Source organism: Bos javanicus, unplaced genomic scaffold (genome assembly GCF_032452875.1).
Source record: "Bos javanicus breed banteng unplaced genomic scaffold, ARS-OSU_banteng_1.0 tig00004293_1, whole genome shotgun sequence".
Lineage (NCBI taxonomy): Eukaryota > Metazoa > Chordata > Mammalia > Artiodactyla > Bovidae > Bos > Bos javanicus.
In genome coordinates this window covers 85,227-103,913 of record NW_026894464.1, presented here as the reverse complement: position 1 = coordinate 103,913, position 18,687 = coordinate 85,227, and the positions used below count along the sequence as shown (strand labels likewise).

General features: G+C 42.0%; 1 long non-coding RNA gene across 2 annotated transcripts in view; it reads left to right on the top strand.

Annotated features, from left to right (window-relative positions):
• The window catches only part of LOC133244063 (uncharacterized), a 35,043-nt gene that overhangs the window by 11,112 nt on the left and 5,244 nt on the right, over positions 1-18,687 (top strand). The window contains exons 3-4 of one of the 2 annotated variants that reach the window (XR_009735282.1): positions 7,903-8,085; positions 11,846-14,676. This is a non-coding gene — a long non-coding RNA (uncharacterized LOC133244063). Of the gene's footprint in view, positions 1-7,902; positions 8,086-11,845; positions 17,552-18,687 lie in introns of those variants that run through there. The other variant, XR_009735281.1, reaches the window with a different exon arrangement.

Here is an 18,687-nt window from a genome sequence, read left to right as displayed (position 1 = left end):
CCTTTTCTCCTCCTTAAGAATTCCAGACCCTTCTCTCCTTGGGGACCCCGGACTTCTTATCAACCTACCTAGGAATTGACTCTGTCATCAGCAACCCCATGCAAACTAGTATGCTTACACATTAATTCATCCACACAAACAAACACCCATGTACAAATTAAAAAATTTAGTCATACACATGAATAGGTATAAATATGTATAAAGTGCTTGAATATACTAACAACACACTTAACAAGGAATGTAGCTCACTCATCAGTTTCAGACATGCACACACATTTATTCACTGACATGATCATTCTCTTAGGTTACTCACTAATGGATACACTTATATACTCACATATGCATGTTCATTCTCTCATTCAAACAAATATACTTCAACCACCATTTACACTCATGAAATGTTCATACATTTACACACCCAAATATGGTCATATAACCACATACTCAGTCACTCATATATATCAACATTCATATATGTATGTATGTGTGTTCTTCAATTTATGCTCACACACATTCACATATTCACTTAGAAACAAACATGGTTTAAAATTCACTTGAACACACTCGTTTACACATACCCTGTCCCAGATGCATATCAACATACTGCGTATATAACTTGATTACCGTTCACTCATACATATATGCGTATTCAAACATACAAGTAAACTTACGAATTTACTCAAACACAAAATTGACAATATACATGCATATGCAGTGTCACTAATGATAACATTCTCACAATTCACTCACTCAAAAGGGCATATGACAGATTAACTCACAGGCACATACATAGTCTCACATATTCTCTCTTTTACACAGACATGCTTGAAAATTCACTCACATGAGCATGACAATGCATTCATTCACTCACATGAACACACTCACAAAATCACTGACACACTAGACAGTTATTTGTACTTACATGTACAGACTCACACTTCAACTTCCGAAAAATAACCTGATCATAAATGGAGTATGCTTATGTATTCACTTGTACATGAACCTACTCATACTTACAAATGCTTATACAATCACTATATAAATACACTCACACATGAACATGCTTATAAGATGAACCCCATTCACTCACTGAATGCTTACAAATTTACTAACACTCATGGACACACTTATATCCACATGTTCACATGTTCAATCCCACAGACTTACACACATAAATTTGCTTATGTAAATATACCCACAGATTCATTGACACACATAGAACACACTCATACATGCTCATGTTCACTCACTGATACTTTCTTTCATTAATGTATATAAACACACATACAAACAAAGACATATATTCAGTCACACATATGTGAATCCCCATTTCAACATGATTATACACTCTAGTGCTAACACATTGAATCACACACATATATTTACAAAATCATTCACATATATACTCTTACATATAGTGGTTTATACAAATCACATGTCCAGTCTTAATTCTATATTTACATACTTGTGCACAAACATCTGTGTGTTCTCTCACAACACACATACCTGCTGTCACTAATGCATATGCTTACAAATTTCCTAAAACAATTCATGCATATATGAAGACATAACACATTCACTAACAGATACATCCTAAATTCTTACACACAAGTAGACACATGGATGCTACCACAAATGCACACATTCTCTCATTCACATGAATATGTTCACAAATGTATTCACATGTAGGACACACTCAGTGTCTCACATGAACACACACATCCTTACAAATTCACTTATGAACACACAAACCCATGATTTTACATTTTCTTTCAACACACTCACACATGTGGACACACTCACATATTTCCACACATGAACATGCTGGTACTTCCACACAGAGAGACTGATATACTTACATTCACTCACACATGAATGAGCTCACACACAGACATACTTGCATATTCATTGAAACAAATGTGCTCACACATATAGTTACCATTTACCCAGATGCCAAGTTCACACATTAACATGAATGATCATTGACCCGTGTACATGTATATTAACTCAGTCACATACAAAAACATGCTCACATGCTGTCAAACACAGTGACCCACACTCAGTCACTTGCACACGGATATGCTCACATGCATTCATATCAACACATCTACTCAGATACATGAACACTCTGAAAATAGCAGTCATACATTCATTTCCACTTGTACATGGATGTACACCTACAGACAATCACTCCCACATGAACACACATGCATTCAGTCACACATCAGAGCACATTCTTACATTCATTCACACAAATGAACATGCTCACATTAACATTCTTAGATGTGAAAACATGCACACACATTCAGTCACACCTAGATACACTCACATCTAATCACAGGATGCTCACATTGTCATGTAAGCTAAGACGTTGACATTAAATGGCATGAACCTGCTCACATGAAACTGCTTCTATATTCCTTCACAGGAAAGTGTCCATATGTTAACCCATACATGACTGCCATCACATACATGACCATACCTACACATTACCACACGTTTCAGTATAGTCACACCAATACTTATATGTTCATTCAGACATAAACCATATTCAAACATGTGCCTAATGAATGTATTCATATTTTATTATGTTCAAACACACAAAAACCTCTCAAGTTTATATACACAAAGGAAAATTTGACATAAGTGTACATAATCATATTCAGTCACACACATAAACTCACTTAGATACTCATGAACAGATGAAGACTTAAATACATAAACAAACAGAAACAAACATATTGATATATTCACTCACATGAACTTGCTCACAGATGAATTCAGGTGCACAGGCACACCCACATACACTTAAAACTTCACTTAAAATTGTACATCATGCTCATGTATATAAACTTGTTTATACATTTAGTTGCACTAATGAAAAATACATTAATACCTTCATGCACACCAACTTACTCATGCCTTAATTTACACACATGAACATGCTCACATATATACAAATACACACTCACATATAAATGAACACACAAATTCATGTTTCCACAAATACAAGCTTTAACATTTGCATATTCACATGCTCAAAACACAAATGTCTTCACATTATCACTTCCACACAAGGAACACACATTTAGTCATACACAAGCATCATCACATTCACTCACAGAAAAGAACACATATATTACATACAAGCATGCTTATATACTCATTAACACACACATGATGCTATATATTCGCTTAACATTGCATTTCCATATGTACACATAGATGTGTGTATGTGTGTGTGTGTACTCATGCATTTACTGACAAACTTGTTTGCACATTAGCTCAAGAAAAAATCTAGAAAAACAGAAATATAAAGCATACATTCACTCATAGTCATGAACATACATGACATGCTTACATTTTCATTCAAACACAGAAACATGATCAGATGTATATACTCACACAGTAATTTGCACACAGAGATGAACAAGGGCACATACAGTGAACCTGGTCACAAACTCACAAGTACATTCATTAACAGTCACGTACATGGATATGATCAACATTCACACATACACATACACTCATGCAATGACTCAAAAGCAGATGTACACATTAAGAATCTGACACAAATGAACCTGGTTATACATTCACTCACAGGTGAACATGCTACCAGCATGAACATGCTTACAAATTCACTCATATGTATGAACACAGAAAAACACATTAACACACTGATATATGAACAGGCTCAATTCACTCTTACACAAAGAGATGCTCACATACCTCCACAGGTTACACATTCACTCAAATGAACATGCTCACAGATTTATTTCTATTCATAGACAGTCTGTGGTTCCCTGGTGTTGCAGTGGTAAAGGGCCTACCTGCCAGTGAAGAAGATGCAAGAGACACTGGTTTGATCCCTGGGTCAGGAAGATTCCCTGGAGAAGGAAATGGGAACCCACTCCAGTACTCTTACCTGGAAAATTCCATGGATCGGAGGAGCCCGGTAGGCTACATGGAGTCACAAATAGTCAGACAGGACTGAGGACTGAGCACACACACATAGATACACTGACACATGGACATATTCAAATAAAGATAGACTCAAGTTAACATGGGTATACATTCACTCACATACTCGAATATACCTCACATACACTGTGTCACTCATACATTTACTTACATGCATGAGCATACTCATCCTAAAGTTGTTCACACAGTCACATGTACAGACATTGTCACACACACAAGTATGGTTACAAATTCCTTCATACACATAGACACCCTGACATCTAATCAATTGCACATAGACATGCTCACAGATACTTTGTGGCCACTAGTCACTCAAATCAACAGCATATTCTTCATATTTACACATTCACAGATTCACTAAGACACAAGAAACGCACATATACACGCACAACAGACCTAAATTCTCTAATATTGGAGCATATTCACAGACTGAAAACATATTCACCTATTTATTCATATGTATAGACACATTTGGTCTTCCCTCATGGTTCAAATGGTAAAGAATGTGCCTTCAATGCAGGAGACCTGGGTTCGATCCCTAGCTTGGGAATATCCCCTGGACAAGGGAATGCCTCCCCACTCCAGTATTCTAACCTGGAGAATTCCATGGACAGTGGAGCCTTGTGGGCCACAGTCCAAGGGGTCAGAAAGAGTCAGATGCCTCTGAGCAACTAACACATTCACTTTCATAACGTGCTCCCTCATTTACTTTCATAGACACACTCATGTAGCCATACACATTCCCTTATACAAAATGCTCACATGTCCACTAAGACATCAACATGCTTACAAATTCATTCACAGACACATATATGCTCACAACAGTACACTCAGGTGCCCTTATATGTGCATATTAATATATTTAGAAAGAGGAGCATTTTCATGTATTTATATGAATACAAATTTTCTCACAGGCATCACAAAGCTTATGCCTACACACACAGATGACTCACATAAAAACACAAACTCATATCATTTTCACAAAAATACTCACACATGAACAAGCTTACACAAATGAACAGTTACATACTCACTCATGAAAATGTCGTTACACATACATTCCCTCAAACTAGCTCACACATTCACTTACACACATTCAAATATGATCCCAGTCATATACAATTCCCCATGTAGAAGATACAAGCAGCATCATACTTACATTCTCACAGGTGAATATGCTCACACTTACTATGAAGTTCCCACATTTACACACGTAGAGGTATTCAAGTGTACTCATATGCACACACTTGGACATTAACTCACAGAAATATACTCCACTTTCACATGATCAAAAACAGACATTCATCTCACATACATGAATATGCTAATATTCATGCCCATGGTCACACATTCACTCATCCATATGAAAAGTCCATTTACTTCAACACACAAACTCATATTTAAATAGGCTCCCATGCTCATTCTTACACATGTGGTTATAGACATGCACAAGGTCACATTGACTGGCACAAACATGCTCTCACACTTGTTCACTCATAATAACTGCTCACACATTCACTTGAATGTGATAACAAATTAAATCAGTTATACTTACATCCATATACTCATAGTCACTCACATACACATTAACATGCCCAGAAGTAGGAATGTGCTCACACTCACCAAGACACTCTCACATTCATTCACAATCACACAAAATTCATTCAAGTATTCTGGGGTTCTGACCATCCATGTGAATCTGAATATATTTAACATATAATCTACCATCACAATATAATGTTTCTGTGAATCCAGGGTTTTGCATGCATGGATTCAACTAATCATATATTGTGTAGTACTGTAGTATTTGCTATTGAAGAAATCTGCATATAAGTGGACCTGCACTGTTCAAACCCTATTGTTTAAGAGTCAGATGTACTTTTAAAATATCATACAGGGGAATTCTTTGGTAGTCCAGTGGTTAGTACTCAGCAGTATCACTGCTGTGGCCCCATGTTCCTTACCTGGTTGGGGAACTAAGATCCTGCAACCTGCACAACATATGTGTGAAAGTTGCTCTGCTGCTGCTGCTGCTAAGTCGCTTCAGTCATGTCCGACTCTGTGCAACCCCATAGATGGCAGCCCAGTAGGTTCCCCTGTCCCTGGGATTCTCCAGGCAAGAGTACTGGAGTGGGGTGCCATTGCCTTCTCTGGTGAAAGTCGCTCAGTTGAGTCTGATTCTTTGCGACCCCATGAACTGTAGCCCTTCAGGCTCCTCTGTCCACTGGATTTTCCAGGCAGGAGTACTGGAGTGGGTTGCCATTTCCTTCTCCAGGGGATCTTCCTGACCCAGGGATCAAACCCAAGTCTTGCGCATTGCAGGCAGACTCTTTAACAGTAAGCCACCAGGGAAGCCCAACATGCCCTCCCCTCCCCCCCCCCCCAAATATCAGACAAGTGAACAGGCTTAAATTTTTACACTCACACACAAACATGGTAATATCCATGGATATGTTAGTTGTTCACTCATGCATGCACAAACATTTCTTTAATCACACAGATATATTCCTATTAACACACTTACACTTGAAGAGGCTCACCCATTCATTTTCCCACACAGACACTGCTATATAAAGGAACCAAAGATGGCCTCATTTTACTTCTTTACAGCAGGCTGTAACCCATTAGCTGAAAAGCCAGTGAGCACCAAACTCAGTTTTTACATACCAGTTGGTTTAAACATTGGGTTGGGTCAAAGAATTTGTTTGGATTTTCCATAACATCTTGCAGAAAAATCTGAACAAACTTTTTGGCCAGTCCAATGTATTCCAAAAAAGCAGATTTTAATCCATTTAGAGTACTTCTATGGTGGTTCAGTGGTAAAGAATCCGCCTGCTAGTGCAGGAGACGCAAGAGACTCAGGTTCGATCACTGAGTTGGAAAGATCGCCAGAGAGGGAAATGAGAAGCCACTTCAGTAGTCTGCCTGGGAAATCCCATGGACAGAGAAGCTGGGTAGACTACAGTCCATGGGGTTGCAAAAGAGAGTGACACAACTTAGCAACTAAAGGAGAACAACGATGAAAATGTGAGGCTTTTTTCTCTACGTGTTGGGGCCAGAACACTGGAGCATTAGGAGTGTGCTGCTCTCCAGGGGCTAATTGCCCTCAAGATCTGATGCACTGAACTGTGCCTTCTTTTCCCCTTCTATGATGCCAGCCAAGAGCCCTCACTTTACCTTTGCCTCCCTTAGCAAAGGGAGGGAGGTAGTCTGGGAGCCCAGTTTTCCATCCTGATGAGGCTCCAGAGCCCTATCATAAAATGCATTGGCTAACCCTCTTCCACCACTTTCAGAGGAGAGGCACTCTGGTTTATCTCAAAGGTGTCCAGGTCTTTCACAATTACCTTGGCAGTAAATTTGCTTGTTTCAACCCACAAAGCAAGCTTTTGGGCATAAGTTCTTTGAAGGAAAAAGTAGATTTTGCGTTTTTTACAGACGGTAGTTGCAGGATGAGGTGCCCCACACTGCCAACCCCTCTCCCAGTTCTCCAGCTGCCACAGACCTGGAGCTGGGGCTGAGCCAGGGATGACGGCAGAGGCCAGAATGAGCAGAGAGTTTGGCAGTACCCAAACCATAATAGGCAGGACCTATCTTTTTGATTGGTTCCTGGCATTTGTGGGATTTGCTTACCTCATGATTCCATCAGGGTAGGCGGGGCCAGTTGTGCACAGGGTTTTTGATTCCTAGCTGGCAGCTGGAAGTGCATCCTACCTAGTGCTCTTAGAATCCAGGGATTCCTTCGCAGCATGCTTTGTGGAGTACTCTACTCTCCGCACCCAGGCTCAGGGACCCTGATTGATTCTCACCTTCCCTGCCTCCCTTGCCAAGATGGTCTTAGCTTAGTATCATATCTGCAGAAAAACAAGCTTCCCGCCACACCTCGTGGTTAGCCCGCTCACCCCCTCCTCTGTCTTCTGCCAGGTCTGTAGCAGTCTCCAGTGTTCAGAGCAATGGAGTCCGGATGAGAAGCAAGTCCCTGTGCATCTATGGCTCACCAGGATCCAGCTCTTGAAGGGTGACGACCACAATTCCACCTGAAAATTCCACTTTGACATCTAACCTCTCCTCTGATGTTCCTGACTTCGCTCTGCACTTCTTTAATTGGTAAGCAGGAGTGAGAGAGTCGATTCCTAGGCAGATTGATAAGAAGTCCAGGGGTCCCCAAGGAGAGAGGGGTCTGGAATTCTCAAGGAGGAAGAAAGGACAAACATCTTTTTTTCCTTTGCATTCCTTAGTCTGTAAGTTTTTTTCTTTAAGCCCAGAACTGAGATTACACAACCAACAACTAAGTTTAAACTCTGTACTAAAGATTATATAACAATAATGTATCCTGCTTGAGGACAGTTTGTCCTTCCTGAACACCTTCTGACTAATCCTGATATCTTAAAATATATATAATGGGAGTGGGTCTGGTAGGATCTTTCTGTGGTTAAGTTCTAATCCTGTTATCTTAAAATGTAATTGTGGGAGTGGGTCTGGTAAAATGTTCACAAACTTGAGACATTCTTTTGAATTATTATAATAATTTATTAAAAAGTATGTAATTCCCTTGCTAAAGACTAGCAAGGGAGGTATTCTCCATCCCCTCTTCCGATGTCTCTGTCAGAAGCTTTCTCTGTCCCTTTTCTTACTTTAATAAAACTCTGCTACACAAAAGCTCTTGAGTAATCAAGCCTGGTCCCCTGTCCCGAAGCTGAATCTTCTTCCTTGGAGATCACGAATCCGACATCATTCACTGTAAGCTATCAGGAGTTGCCAGGCTGCCAGGGGCTTGGGGGCCGTGGGTGAGTAGACAACCTTTTAGAAGGAGACAGCTGGGGAAGATGTCAGCCTGGGCTTTTAAACCCTTGCCCATGCACCCTGCCTGGTTGCCAGTCCTAGAGGAATTGGTGGTAGGGATGGGGATGTGCACTTGAGATGGAGCCCCCTTGTTTCATTGCCTACATCACTGTGTTAGCTAACAGTGACCAAATCACAGGGGTTGGAGAACTGTTGCCAACAGGTCCATGTATCCACGTCCAGGGACTAAGTTCTCCTCATCCTCAGTCTTGTGTAATGTTTCCTGTGTGTGTACTTATGCACACACCGATGGGCACTTGTTACAGGGAGTGGCCAGTGTTGGGGTGAGGCCTAAGTTGCTGAGTTGATATCTGGTATAATTGAGAGGACCTTAAATGGCCTAATCTCAAGTTTCTTTCCTTGCTCTGCTCCACCAGATAGTGTCCTCTTCAGACTCTCCTTATTAAATGCACCAGATGCATTCCTGCATATTCTTCCTGAATAGTGTTTCCTTGTTAGCCAGCAGAATTATTCAGAGAACCCAGTCACATCTGGCTCAGGAATCAGGGGCTACCTGACCCACTTAATACTGCAAAACCCTCTTCCCACAGACCCTTCTGATTCATCCTGTTCCAGAATGCAACCCCCACATGTCCTACATTGTCCTGTAATGCCCGCCCTTCCTGGGCTACCCAATAGAGGAGTCACTGGATCTCTGAATCTTTCCCCATAACCACCCAGAAGGTCTGGACCATTCGTGATTAAATAAAGATAAAATTCAAAGGTGTAAATTTGTACTGCTTGACATCTAAAATATTGTGAGAGATTTTGTACAGATAGAAAAGACCAAAAAAAAAAAAAAAAGATTTCAATGCAACCTAAGTGGCAGCACCATACCAGAATATGGTTTCAGTAGACCCCTCTCTGGCTTGGGGACCCAGCAATCTTCTGCTGTGCCACTCTGTTACCTATGTCTCTTTTGAAGTAAAAGTCCTGATCATTCTAGGTATAGTGAAAAAGGATCACTGCACTTTTGTGACACAGTGATGAAATAAATTCAAACCCAATTTAAGCCAGAGTGCTTAAAACTTGTTACACAACCATTGTCATAAGGGAGGCCGCTATCCTTAATGAACCTGAGTTGAGGCTCTCTGAAGGAAGAAATGCATAAATATGAGTAGTGTAGAGAGGATCCCTTCTCCATCACACACACACAAAGTATATCCAGTGACAAGCAAAAAGGATGAGAGAGAAAGAAATTAGAAAACTTGAATACAGAAGGAGGAAAGAATTTAAACTGATACAAAGGACCACAGTTTAGTCCAGTTGGAAATCTAGAATTTGCTAGAAGAATTTCTACCCAGGTAACATCTTTGTCCTTGGCAGACAGGTGTCAATTACTGTGTCTTCACACGGCCTTTTCTTTTTTTAGTGTTGGTAGTGAGCAAGAGCTCTGTGATATCGCTTCCTCTTCTTATAAGGATACCCTCCTGTTGGATTACACCTCCATGCTTACAATGTCATTTAATCTTAATTAGCCATTAAAGTCCATATCTCGAAATATAGTCACATTGAGGATTAGAGTTTCAGCATACCCATTTTGAAAGAATAGGATTCACTGGCTCAGGGTCTCTGGGTACCTTTATTTTGAGGATGGCCCAATATATGGGCGATGGTTGCCACTCTATAATCATTTGTAGTACAGGGCCAAGAAGTGTAGTTTTTGCACTAGTGCCCTATGGGCAACTTATAGGTGTCATGGGTGGTCCAGAGATGCTGGGAGGTGCGTAACAGAGATTACTAGAGCCTCAACAATGAAGAAATCTCTGGAGACACTAATGGAAGTGTCCATTGATTTAGATCTGGACAGATTCTAGAGGCTTTTGTTGTAAGATTTGTTAATATAAATCGGTATAGTAAATTCTGGTTTTTTAATTGGATTAACTTGTAACTTTATAGACAGTAATAGAAAACAAGTTTATGTATTGATTGATTGATGAAAATATTGTGACCAGAGGCTCATAGGAACCTAACCCATCATTTCCCCTGGGATTAATGTTTTAGTAGTCACTAATTCATTACTTGTATTGACTTTAAGAATATATAGAATATAGAGTGAAAAGACACAAACACATTGCAGGGACTGATATTCCTTGGTCATCGTTTGTAAGTACCATAGGATCACAGTGCTGCTCAGCAACTCTTCCTGTCTCTCTGCCCTTTTGGAAAAAACATCCCTGCTTAAGGTCAGATATCTTGGGTGAGCAGATCAGAAAGCTTTGGAAAGGCCAACTCTCTGCAGGGCTTAGGCTGGGTACTTGTGTTTACTCATTGAAGACATCTCCAGTCTCAAAGCACATGATTAACAAGAGAAATGCTTGCTTGCTTGCTCCCAGAATGAATGTCTTTGAGAAGACACCATTGAGGCCTAAGAATCTGAAATGATTTTGCTGGTAAGGGCCAGAAAGTTCTTTCTCAGTGTCCAGCCATTTCCTGGCCCTAAAAATAGGTATACAAGAGCAAGGTTGATATGGATGTTACAACAAAATGTTAGTCCCAGCTCAGATAATGTGACTTTGTGCTGGAGAATGTAGACTGGTTACCTCAGCTCAGCAGGACACTGAGGGTGGAAGATTACTTTTCCCATGGTAATCAGCTGCCCCTGGATGAATCCCCACCAACATGGAAAGCTGTGTCCATGCTGATTCCAAGATCAGGCTGTTTAGGGGACGGACTTAATGCTTTTTTTCTGTGGACTGCCCCCTGTATGCTTCCTCTATTCTCCACTTGCCTGAATGCCTGCTCCCTGTAGCCCAGCCCCTCATTCTGGCTGTTGACATGGACCCAGTCCTTGGATAAAAGCTGGGGAGGAGGAGGAGGCTTCCTCATCATATGCTTCTGGCGGGCTCACCGTGGGGATAGAAGGGGATGGGGTAAAGAATGTGTACAGGTATGACTAGATACGTCAACATCTGTGCCATAGAAGGCATGACCCTGGAAAGGTGACAGCTGGGGTGTTCTCTGTTGTTTGTTCTCTGGGAAATAATGTGACATTTACTGATGACCAGGGACTTCTTTGTTTCAGCAACAACTATGCAAATGAAAACGATTGTGAAGGTTTTGGTCGGACAGGGTGCTGACAGCACATTGTGTCCATCTGAATCCGTATGTTGGAGGTAAGCTGCTTCTACACACTTGAGGGTTTTCCTTTTTATTGAAGTATAGCAGTGTTATATTAGTTTCAGGTATACAACATACTGACTCGGTTATACATATTTAGACATCTTTTTATATTCTTTTCCACTATGGTTTACCACACGATATTGAATATAGTTCCCTGTGCTGCAATAGGACCTTGTTGTTTATCCACTCTGTGTATCATAGTTTGCATCTGCTAGTCCCCAAATCCCAATCCATTCCTTTCCTATAACCTCCCCCTACCTCCACCTTGGTATCAAGAAGTCTGTTCTCTGTGATGTGTAATCTGTTTTTGTTTCATAGATATGTTCATTTGTAGCCAGGTGAAGGTTTATAAATGAATCTTTTTTTATATTGAATTGTTAAATATTTGTTTAATATATTTGGTTATGTTGGTCTTAGTTGTGGCACGTGTGATCTTCATTGGCACTTGCAGGAACTTTAGTTAAAGCACAAGGGATCATCTAATTGTGGTATGCAGGACCTTTGTTCAGCATATGGGTCTTCAGTTGCAGCACGGGGGATCTTTGATGCACCATGTGGGATCTATAGTTGTGGCATGGTGATCTGTTTTGCAGTATGTATGATCTTTAGTTTCAGCATGCAAGATCCTCTAGTTGTGGTACGTGGGATCTTTGTAGTGGTGTGTGGGATATTTTGTTGTAGCATGTGAGTTCCTTAGTTGTTTACTCACAGCATGCAGGATCCTTCAGTTGGGGCATGTGGGATCATTGTTGCAGCTTGTAGGATCATTTTGTTTTGACATACAGGATCCATTATTTGTGGTATGCAGGGTATTTGCTGCAGTATGAGGAATCTTTGTTTCACGGTTGTGGGATCTTCAGTTGTTTACATAATGGAATGGGGCATCTTTTAGTTATGGTACGCAGGATCTTTGTTGTGGCATGTGAGATCTTTGTTGAAGTACGTAGGATCTTAATTGTGGCATGGGAGATCTTTAAATTGTGGCATGGGGGTCAATGTGAGTTCTTTTTAGTTGAGGCATGCAGGATATTTTAGTTGCAGCATATGAGATCTTTTTTGTTGAGACTTTCGTATTAAGTTTAATAGAGCTGAAACACAGCAAACACACCCTACCATGTGTACTTACCAGTGGCATTGCCCAAGCTCTACATTTTGCCTCCCGAGATTGCAATTTCCTGACTTGCAGAGACCTGCAATTGGGTACTCCCAGGTTCCCAAACTCTAGACTTTTTGCTCTGATCCTGCAATTTCTCATACTTCTCTGGCCTCCTAGGCCAGAGGCCTCTGTTCTTTCTATACTCCCTTGAGAAGGGCCAACACCTGAAGTATACTTCCTGGTGTGACTGAAGGAGCACTATCCACAGAAATGGGTGTACAGGCCAGAGGGCGCTATGCTGCTCAAGACTGACTTTTCTGCTCCATCTTGCACACTCCGTGGTGAGGGCTCCTGAGCACACATTCACTACACCCTGGCTTCTTACTCTATTGAGTTTGCTAAAAACTGAGTCTTGTCTACCTCACATTCCCCAACCCAGTTGACATGACTTAGTGACTAAACAAGAACAAAAACAAAAATGTCAGGCTTTTTTCTCTACATGTTGGGGCCAAAACGCTGGAGCCTTAGAGTGGCCTCATCTCCAGGGGCCAATTGCCCTGAAGATCTGATACACTGACCTTTGCCTTCTTTTCCCCTTCTATGATGGCAGCCAAGAATCCTCACTTCACCTTTGCCTCCCTTAGCTAAGGGAGGGGGCAGTCTGAGAGCCCAGTTTCTGTCCTGATGAGGCGCCAGAGCCCTATCATAAAATGCATTGACTGACCCCCTTCTACCCCTTCCAGAGGCGAGACACTCTGGTTTACTGGAAGCCCAAGGGTCTGGAAGTGACCCCCAGCCAACTATCTCCTGATCTCTCAAAGGTGTCCAGATCTTTCATAATTCAACCTGGGCAGTCAAATGACTCCTTTCACCACACACAAAAAATTCTTGGGCATAAGCTGTTTTAAGCATAAAGCAGGTTTTGCGTTCTTACAGACGGTAGGTGCAGGGCGAGATGCCCTGGTCCCCCAACCCCCTGACCCCTCTCCAGCTTCCAGGGAGCTCAAGCTGAAGCTGAGCCAGCAACGACTGCAAGGACCAGAATGAGCAGAGGGCTGGGTAGTGCCCAAACCATGATAGGAAGCAGGATCTGGCATCTTTTTGAATGAATCTTGCCACCTGCAGGATTTGCGAACCTCACTACGGCATCACGGTGGTCGTAGCCAGTTGTGCACCAGGCTTCCTCCTCCCTATTTGGCAGCCGGATGTGCGTTAGACCCATTGCTCTTGGAAGCCAAAGGATTGGTTCACAGCATGCTTCATGGCGTCGAGCTGCTGGGCTGCTTCTCTTCTCGCCACTCTCAGGCTTGGTGCCCCTGATCAATTCCCACCTTCCCTTTCCAAGATGTTCTCACCTGAGAGGTGAGTCTTTGTGGAAGAACAAGCTCCCCGTCCCACCTCGTGGTTAGCCTGCTCACCTCCTGCTCTCTGCTCTGTATTCCACCAGGTTTCCAGCGGTGACACCTCCCCCATTACAGACACACAAGGTATATCCAGTGACAAAGAAGCAAAAAGGATCCAAGAGAAAGAAATCAGAAAATTTGAATACAGAGGGAGGAAAGAATTTAAGTTGTTACAAAGGCCCACAGTTTAATCCAGTTGGAAATCTAGAATTTGGTAAAAGAATTTATACTCTGGTAAGACCTTTTTCCTTGACTGACAGCTGTCTTATTACTGTGTCCTCACATGGTATTTACTTTGTTTGGTGTGGGGAGAGAGTGAGAGCTCTGTGGAATCTCTTACTCTTCTTATAAGGATGCCCTCCAGTTGGATTACAGCTGCATACTTATGACCTCATTTAATCTTAGTTACACCTTAAAGGCAGTATCTCGAAATATAGTCACATTGGGGGTTAGGGTTTCAACATACCCATTTTGAGAGAATAGGATTCACTGGCTCAGGGTCTCTGAGTACCTCTATTTTGAGGATGGCCCAGTATGTGGCTGACAGTTGCCACTCTATAATCATATGTAATACAGGGTCAAGAAGGGTAGTTTCTTGCCTCAGTGGCCTGTGAGCAACTTTTAAATGTCATGGGTGGTCAGAGATGCCACTGGGGCATAACAGAGGTACTAATTCCTCAACAATGAAGGAACCTCTGGAGATAGTAATGGAAGTGTCCATTGATTTAGACTTGGACAGATTCTAGAGTCTTTTGTCAGAAAGTTTTATCATTTTGTTAATATAAATGGTTTTACAAATTCTGGGTTTCTGATTAAATTGTATCTTTAGATGGAAACAGCTATAAAACAAGTTAATAAATTGATTGATTGATGAAAATGTTGTGACCGGAGGCTCACAGGAACCTAACCCTTTATTTCCTTTGGGAGCAATGTTTTAGTAAGTCACTAATTCATTACTTGTATTGACCTTATAGAATATAGTGTGAACAGACGCAAGTACATTGGAGGGCTTTGCCATCGTCTGAAAGTACTATAGGATCACAGTGATGCTCAGGGACTGTTCCCATTCGCATGCCCTTTGGGAGGAATTATCCCTGCTGAAGGTCTCACGTATCTTGGGTGAGCATGTCAGAAAGCTTTGGAAAGGCCAACTCTCTGCAGGGTTCAGACTGGGTACTTGCCTGTCCTCATCCAAGACACCTCCAGTCTGAAAGCATGTGATTAACAAGAGAAACGCTTGCTTCCAGAATGAATGTCTTTGAGATGACACTCTTGAGGCCTCAGAATCTGAAATGATTTTGTTGCTCGATGGCCAGATGGCTCTCAGTGTCAAGCCATTTGCTAGCCCTAAAAAGAGTTGTATACCAGATCAAGGTTGATGTAGTGACAGTCCCAGCTTAGGTGGGAAAATGTGACTTTGTGCTGGCGAATGTAGACTGGTTAGCTCAGCTCAGGAGGGCACTGAATGTGGAAGATTGCTTTTTCCAAGGCAATCAGCTGCCCCTGTTTGGATCCCCACCAAAATGGAGAGCTGTGTCCACGCTGACTCCAAGATGGGGCTCTTTAGGGGATTGAACTAATCTTTTTTCTGTGGGCTGCCTGCTGCCTGCCTCCCCTCCTCTCCACTTGCCAGAATGCCTGCCCCTTCTACTCCAGCCCTTCATCCTGCTTGATAGCATGGACCCAGTGTTTGTACCCCATCGCCTGGATAAAAGCTGGGGAAGAAGAGGAGGCTTCCTCACCGCGTTCTTCTGGCTCACTCACTGTAGGAAGAGAAGGGAGCAGGGGAAAGAACGTGTACACTCACTACTGTGTGTCTACATGTGTGCTGGAGAAGGCACAGCCTCGGAAAGGTGACAGCCAGGGTCTTCTCTGTTGTTTGTCGTCTGGGAAATAACATGACATTTACTGATGACCAGTGACTTGTCTGTTTCAGCAAAAACTATATGAGAATGGTTCTGAAGGTTTCAGACAGGGTGCTGACATCACATCGTGTACATCTGATGCTTCTACACACTTGAGGGTTTTTTAATTGAAGTATAGATGATAGAGTGTTGTGCTCGTTTTAGGTGCACAGCATAGTGACTCAGTTTTACATATTTAGACATTCTCTCTTTTCTTTTCCATTATGGTTTACCACAGGTTAGTGAATATAGTTCCCTGTGCTATACAGTAAGACCTTGTTTATCCGTTCTGTGTACAATAGTTTGCATCTGCTAGTCCCAAACACCCAATCCATTCCTCTCCTACAACCTCCCCCCAACCCAGCCTCAGTAACCAGAAGTTTGCTGTCTGTGCCTGTAATCTGTTTTTGTTTCAAAGATATGTTCATTTGTAGCCAGGTGAAGGTTTTTAAATGAATCTTTGTATATTTAATATTTAAATATTTGTTTAATTTATTTGGCTATGTTGGGCTTAGTTGTGGCACGTGGGATCTTCATTGCCACACGCAGGAACTTTAGTTAGAGCACAAGGGGTTTTTCCGTTGTGGTAGGTGGGATCTTTGAGTTATACCATGCGGGTCTTTAGTTGTTTAGTTGCAGCATGTGGAATATTTGGTTGTGGCATGTGGGATCTTTATTTGGGGCATCTGGGACCTTTAATTGAGGCATGTGAACTCTTAGTTGTGATTCTAAATCATCTCGATTTGGATTTTAGGTGCCTGACCAGGGATCAAACCTAGGCACCCTATATAGGGAGTACATACTCTTTTTTTTTTTTTTTAATTTTATTTTTAAACTTTACAATATTGTATTAGTTTTGCCAAACATCAAAATGAATCCGCCACAGGTATACCTGTGCTCCCCATCCTGAACCCTCCTCCCTCCTCCCTCCCCACACCCTCCCTCTGGGTCGTTCCAGTGCACCAGCCCCAAGCATCCAGTATCATGCATCGAACCTGGACTGGCGACTAGTTTCATACATGATATTATACATGTTTCAATGCCATTCTCCCAAATCTCCCCACCCTCTCCCTTTCCCTCTCCCACATAGTCCATAAGACTGATCTATACATCAGTGTCTCTTTTGCTGTCTCGTACACAGGATCATTGTTACCATCTTTCTAAATTCCATATATATGTGTTAGTATACTGTATTGGTGTTTTTCTTTCTGGCTTACTTCACTCTGTATAATAGGTTCCAGTTTCATCCACCTCATTAGAACTGATTCAAATGTATTCTTTTTAATGGCTGAGTAATACTCCATTGTGTATATGTACCACAGCTTTCTTATCCATTCATCTGCTGATGGGCATCTAGGTTGCTTCCATGTCCTGGCTGTTATAAACAGTGCTGCGATGAACATTGGGGTACATGTGTCTCTTTCCCTTCTGGTTTCCTCAGTGTGTATGCCTGGCAGTGGGATTGCTGGGTCATAAGGCAGTTCTATTTCCAGTTTTTGAAGGAATCTCCACACTGTTCTCCATAGTGGCTGTACTAGTTTGCATTCCCACCAACAGTAGTGGACCACCAGAAGTCATGACACTTGACACTTTTGTGTTAACTTGAATAGAACTGAAACAGAGCAAACCTGCCCCACCATGTACAGTGGTACTCCCTCAGGCTCCACACTTTTTCCTCTTGAGATCCCAACTTCCTGACTTGCAGAGATGAGCAGTGGGGTACTCCCAGGCTTCTAACCACCAGGCTTTTTGTTCTGATCCTGGAATTTCTCCCACTCCTCTGGTTTCACATGCCAGAGGCCTTCTGCTCTCTGTACACTCCCTTGAGAAGGAGCTACACCTGAAGCACACACCCTGGTGTGACTGCAGGAGCACTACCCACAGAAATGGGTATGCAGGCCAAGGGTTCTATGCTGCCCAAGGTAAAATTTTCTGCTCCATCAGTCAGGCTCTATAGGGAAGGCTCCTGTACCCTGGCTTCTTACTCTATTGAGTTTGTTAAAAACTGAGCACATGATCTCTGTCTTGTCTACCTCACCTACCCAGACCCAGCTGCTTGCCTGTTGGTTCAACCTCCAGCAAACATCCCACCTCTGTACTCATCTCTGCATTGATCATAAGCCACTCCCAGGGCAGCCCTTTGACATCTGCCTCCCGAATTACTGCAACAACATCCCAACTTCTTTACTCTCTGTTATTAGTGTTGGTCCCTCTAGTCTGTTCAACACACTGCAGTCAGCATGATCTTTATAAATCAAGCCTGATTATGTCAAGAACTGGTAATCACATTAGCTGTCAAATAAAATCCAAACTAGCCTAGCATTGAGATTTCTAGATCAGA